This window comes from Phyllobates terribilis, unplaced genomic scaffold (assembly GCF_046119375.1).
Source record: "Phyllobates terribilis strain yellow unplaced genomic scaffold, ASM4611937v1 Scaffold_65__1_contigs__length_7625178, whole genome shotgun sequence".
NCBI lineage: Eukaryota > Metazoa > Chordata > Amphibia > Anura > Dendrobatidae > Phyllobates > Phyllobates terribilis.
The window spans coordinates 5,178,172-5,184,381 of NW_027362825.1; the positions used below are offsets into that span (position 1 = coordinate 5,178,172).

The following is a 6,210-nucleotide window of genomic DNA, read 5'->3' on the forward strand; positions in this document are numbered from 1 at the left end:
CAGGCTGTAAAGGGGTTAAGGATATAAGCATTCAAAGTTTGAAAATGACAAATTTCTCAAACTTTTCAGCAAACTTTAGATATTTTCACAAAAAAAGCTAAAAACATATTGACTTAAATTTACCGCTAACATAAAGGACAATATGTCACAAATAAACGCTTTCAAAATTATTAAGATATGTTGTAGCGTTCCAGAATTATTAACACAAAGAGTGACACTTGTCAGATTGAAAAAAATGAGCTTGGTCGTTAATCTCAAAAGTGGCTCTGTCACTAAGGGGTTAAAGATCAATAATAAAAATAAATTATGCTACATTTCCATTCATGATAAACACTAATCAGCTTGTAGCTGACTGGTTTGGAAACAGTTAATTCACAGCATTCAGCAGCAGTCAGGATGGCCGAGCGGTCTAAGGTGCTGCGTTCAGGTCGCAGTCTCCTCTGGAGGCGTGGGTTCAAATCCCACTTCTGACATCAGTTCTTCTCCTTCCTGACATTGTACAGCTTCTCTCCTGTTATTGATTAGTACATGTTAGAACACATAATAACACTGAAATCTTATATAGAATTTATATGGTAACGCAGCATTGAGCCACGGACTTTCAGCTCTTCTCCCTAAGCTTCTTTTAACTAATTTCAGCCTACAATGATTTCTTAAAGGGACATCTAAGGAATCAAGAATTAAACAAACATTTATTTGTGAGACAACACCTTTAACCCAATCCCTGCCATTGATATGGTATATCGTAATGAGGATATGATGAAGCCTAATCCTATCTATACTGTAATCCGACCCCATATCGTATCGACATTCAGTGACGACCTGTCTGATCACATTCCTTACTTTATAGCGCAGTTATGTGAGCACTAACACCTGTATATACGGGAATATAGATATACAGAGCTTTACTACATTACTGTAAACAAAATAAACCAATCCCTGTGTGGTATTAAAAGAATAAAGGAACATCAGCTAAAAAACATTTCCACTGATTTATGAAATGTGAAAAAAGTCCAGGTAATGTGAGCAATCAGCCCCCACTAAGCCCCAGTGGCCTAATGGATAAGGCACTGGCCTCCTAAGCCAGGGATTGTGGGCTTGAGTCCCATCTGGGGTGCTTCATAAGCTTTTTCTCCAACATTTTTTATCTTCCTACATTTCTTTATTGTCTCCATTATGTTAAGGGTAATGTTTGCACTAAGAGCAACTTTCTTGAATTTTACCAGTGATTGTCCTTTATCTACTATAAATTCAGGTATTGCTGATTGTATTATCGACTCTTCTACAAAGAGTTAATATCTTGGTAGAAAATGTATGGCGGGAAGGTCCAGCGGTTTGGAGCTATGTTCACACATCATGTTTTTTTCAACGTTTTTTGATGCATTTCTTTATGCAAATTTTCAGTTGCGTTTTACAGTACCAGCAAAGTCTATGAGATTCCAGGAATCTCATGCTCATATCATGTTTTTTCATCAGGATTTTGTGCCTTGGTTGGGTTTTTTGCAAAATATAGCATGTCACTTCTTTCAGTGTTTTTTTCAGCAATTTTTCACCTATTGGAAATAATGGGTGATGAAAAAAATTCTGAAAAAACGCACCAAAAACGCAGGTGTCAGGGTTTTCAGTGTTTTTTCAGCATTTTTTGTGTCAAAACCAGAATGAGACTTTTTTTTCACTGAACTTTATGTACATGCATAAAAGAGACAAAAGGACAGTTAAAAAACGCACCAAAAAAAAAGCAAAAAAGCAAGAAAAATCCCGAACAAACCTCCTGGCAAGAGATCAGGTTTTGCTGCAGAATAAAAAGGCAGCAAAAACGCAATGTGTGAATATACCCTCAAAGGGTTTGTCCACTACTGGAAAATCCCTTTTCAATGCTCTCGGTGTACAGAATAAAAGAAGTAAAAACTGTAAATCCCAAACAAGCCCAACTTCTTCTCTCCAAGCGCCGTGTTACCTGGGGATATGGTTACTTTGCTTGTCAAGTGAACGCTGCAGCCCATCAGCAGATCAGGTAGATTATCTTTGCTTTCCCATCTGCAGATTACTATGGATCTTCTCCAGAACTGGGAAATATCCAAAATGATTCCAGCCAAAATAATTTAGTTTATTGGTTTCATCACAGATTCCAATTCAGGCCTCAATCTTCCCCTTTGCAACAAATGAAATAATTCTGATGGGTGAAGATTTCATCCTGTTTCCATTCGCACCCAGAGTAAGACACGTGAGTGAGACATTGGCCCCATTAGTGCTGACATTTTGCTTGTCATAAATTTACACATCGGAAAATCACTGGTAGGAATAGCAAAAGCAGATTTATTGCCAAACAGCATCTTAATGTTACCTGGATCCCTGCAAATAATTACACTGAAATCTGGAATATTGCTCTTAAAGGGAACCTCTCATCAGGTTTTACACCCCAAACTAATGACATTTTTATAAAGTCCCTGTAATGCTGATCACAGAAATACCATTATTTTGAAAATCTAGGTTTACATTTCAGAGAAATGTACTGTTTAATTGTTATGCAAATGAGCAACAAGTGCAGTGGGCGGGGCCTGCACTTACACTGCTGCCTCTCTTCAGAGACAGTGGACAGTGAAGCTGGACCACTGAGCAACAGTCCAGGTCGTTTTCTCCTTGGCCCAGGTAAGACGCTTCTGGCGTTGTCTATTGGTCATGAGTGGCTTGACACAAGGAATGCGACACTTGTAGCCCATGTCCTGGATACGTCTGTGTGTGGTGGCTCTTGAAGCAATGACTCCAGCAGCAGTCCACTCCTTGTGAATCTCCCCCAAATTTTTGAATGGCCTTTTCTAAACAATCATTTCAAGGCTGCGGTTATCCCGGTTGTTTGTGCACCTTTTTCTACCACGCTTTTTCCTTACACTCAACTTTCCATTAATATGCTTGAATACAGCCCTCTGTGAACAGCCAGCTTCTTTAGCAATGACCTTTTACGGCTTACCCTGCTTGTGGGGTGTGTCAATGACTGCCTTCTGGACATCTGTCAAGTCAGCAATCTTCCCCATGATTGTGGAGCCTACTGAAATAGACTAAGGGACTTTTTTTTAAACACCTAGGAAGCCTTTGCTGGTATTATTTGTTAATTATTCTAATTTGCTGAGATAATGACTTTTGTGTTTTCATTGGCTGTAAGCCATAATCATCAACATTAACAGAAATAAACACTTGAAATACATTCACTCTGTTTGCAATGACTCTATATAATATACGAGTTTCACTTTTTGTATTAAAGAACTGAAATAAATTAACTTTTTGATGATATTCTAATTTTGTGAGAAGCACCTGTACATACTGTAATAGGTCAATTAGGTATTGTCCATCGCTGGCTTTTGGCGCACTGAAATGGTTGCTAGTGGTATACTGGGATTGGGCAGAGTGTCAGATTTCAAAACTGTAAAAAAATCTGTTGAGGGATGAAGACATCAGCGAATTCTGTATCATAGCTGGCTGCTGCTTGTTTGTTGGTTTTATAGAATTTAAAGTGAATCAGTCAGCAGTTTTTTTTTTATCTTAGAGTAACATGATGTAATAATAATATTCTTTCTTTATATAACGCCAACATATTCCAGAGCACTTTACAATTCAGAGGTTCATATACAACAGTTATAAGCAACAGTTAAAGATAATACAATAATTAACCACTTCGCACCAGAGCCTGTTTTTGCCTTCTTGACCGGGCCAATTTTTTCAATTCTGACCACTGTCACTTTATGAAGTAATTACTCTGAAACGCTTCAATGGATTCCCCTCATTCTGAGACTGTTTTTTCGTGACATATTGTACTTCATGATAGTGGTAAAATTTCTTTGATATCTCTTGCGTTTATTTGTGAAAAAATCAGAAATTTGGCAAAAATTTTGAAAATTTTGCAATTTTCAAACTTTGAATTTTCATGCCCTTAAATCAGAGAGATATGTCACACAAAATAGTTAATAAATAACATTTCCCACATGTCTACTTTACATCAGCACAATTTTGGAACCAAAAGGTTTTTTTGTTAGGAAGCTATAAGGGTTAAAAGTTGACCAGCAATTTCTCATTTTTCCAACAAAATTTACAAAACATTTTTTTAGGGACCACATCATATTTGAAGTCACTTTGAGAGGTCTTTATGACAGAAAATACCCAAAAGTGAACCATTATAAAAACTGCACCCCTCAAGGTGCTCAAAATCACATTCAAGAACTTTATTAACCCTTCAGGTGCTTCACAGGAATTTTTGGAATGTGGAAGAAAAAAATTAACATTTAACTTTTTTCACAAAAATGTTACTTTAGACCCAATTTTTTTTATTTTTGCAGGTGTAACAGGAAAAAATGGACCTCAAATTTTTTGTGCAATTTCTTATGAGCGCGTTGATATTCCATATGTGAGGGAAAACCACTGTTTGGGCGCACGGCAGGGTTCGGAAGGGAAGGAGCACCATTAGACTTTTTGAATGTAAAATTTGTTTGAATAATTAGCAGACGCCATGTTGCGTTTGGAGAGCTCCTGATGTGCCTAAACAGTGGAAACCCCCCACAAGTGAGACTATTTTGGAAACTAGACTCCTTAGGGAACTTATCTAGATGTGTGGTGAGCACCTTGAACCTCAAGGTGCTTCACAGAAGTTTATAATATTGAGCTGTAAAAATAAAATGTTCACATTTTTACCACAAAAATGTTTTTCATCCCCTAATTTTGCATTATCATAAGGGTAATAGGATAAATTGCACCATGAAGTTTGTTGTGCAATTTCTCCTGAACACGCCGATACCCCATATGTGGAGGCAAACCACTGTTTGGGCGCACGGCAGGGTTTGGAAGGGAAGGAGCGCCATTTGACTTTTTGAATGTAAAATTTGCTTGAATAATTAGCGGACGCCATGCTGCATTTGGGGAGCCCCTGATGTGCCTAAACAGTGGAAACCCCCCACAAGTGACACCATTTTGGAAACTAGACCCCTTGGGGAACTTATCTAGATGTGTGGTGGGCATATTGGGAGATATAATAAACAAATCAGTAGCAGGTGAAGAATTGGTTTTATTTATTTTTTATGTCGTTCCTTGTGCGGTATAAGTGATGAGATTACTTTATTCTTCGGGTCGGTGTGATTACAGTAATACCAGATTTATATCGGGTTTTTATGACTGACAGCTGTCACACACTAAAAGACGCTATTTTTTGCAAAATCTAGTTTTTGCATCGCCATATTTTGAGAGCTATAATTTTTCCATATTTCGGCCAACAGAGTCATGTGACAGCTTGTTTTTTGCGGGACGAGTTGACATTTTTATTGGTACCATTTTTTGGTACGTGACATTTTTTGATCGCTTTCTATTCCGTTTTTTGGGAGGTAAACTTAACAAAAACCAAAAACAATTCAGGAATTGTTTTTTGGTTTTTTTTTTATGCCGTTCTGCGTGTGGTAAAAGTGATAAGGCAGCATTATTCTTCGTGTCAGTATGCTTAGATGATCATCCTGTTTCCAGAAAGCATGTACATGTGCAGTGTATCATTTAGCAGTTGTGATTTATGGCTGTTTTTAAAACCATTAAAGATGACCTATCACCGGGTCAAAAGTTTCCAGTTTTCGCCCCTTGTTTTATTCCCGCTGCTCCCCTCATTATTCCTTTTTTTTGAACCTGTCATACAATTCCAGAGATCTGGGATCTTTATGTTAGTGAAAATTTTTCTGTTCTTTGCCAAAGGGGTGTGGCTCACAGGATTCTCTGTGGGCGTGTCTTTAGGCTGCTATGCATTATTACTCTGCGAGCAACGCCCCCTTGGTAAAAGACATAAAAAAATTATCGCTAAATAAAAATGCCCATATCTCAGGTACTGGATGGGGAATTTCAAAGAGCAAAAAGTGGTAAACTCAGGGGAACAATGGGAATAAAATAGGGGCAAAAACTGTTCAGTTCTGACCTTGGGACGGGTCCTCGTGAAGGCGTTTCTCTGTACAGTAAAGTGCAGTATTTGGTCTGTTCTTTTTACAATAAAAGGTCTTATAACAAATTGTGGTTATTTCTATCCTGACTTCTCCACTCTTGTATTATTGTCAATATGCTGCTAGAACTTTTCTATTTTTCCACTAGGAAAATTAATTTTTAGAACTGCCGGTGATATAACAATATAATTTTCTTTTATTGAAACTTTTCTAGACCTCAGTTTACACTGTTGAAGTTTACAGCTTATCACCA

The 6,210-nt window shown here is 37.6% G+C and overlaps 1 non-coding gene across 1 annotated transcript; it reads left to right on the forward strand.

Annotated features, from left to right (window-relative positions):
• The first annotated feature begins 390 nt into the window (after positions 1–390).
• On the forward strand, positions 391–473 carry TRNAL-CAG (transfer RNA leucine (anticodon CAG)). The gene has a single exon. It is a non-coding gene; the product is annotated as a tRNA-Leu (tRNA).
• The last annotated feature ends 5,737 nt before the right edge of the window (positions 474–6,210 follow it).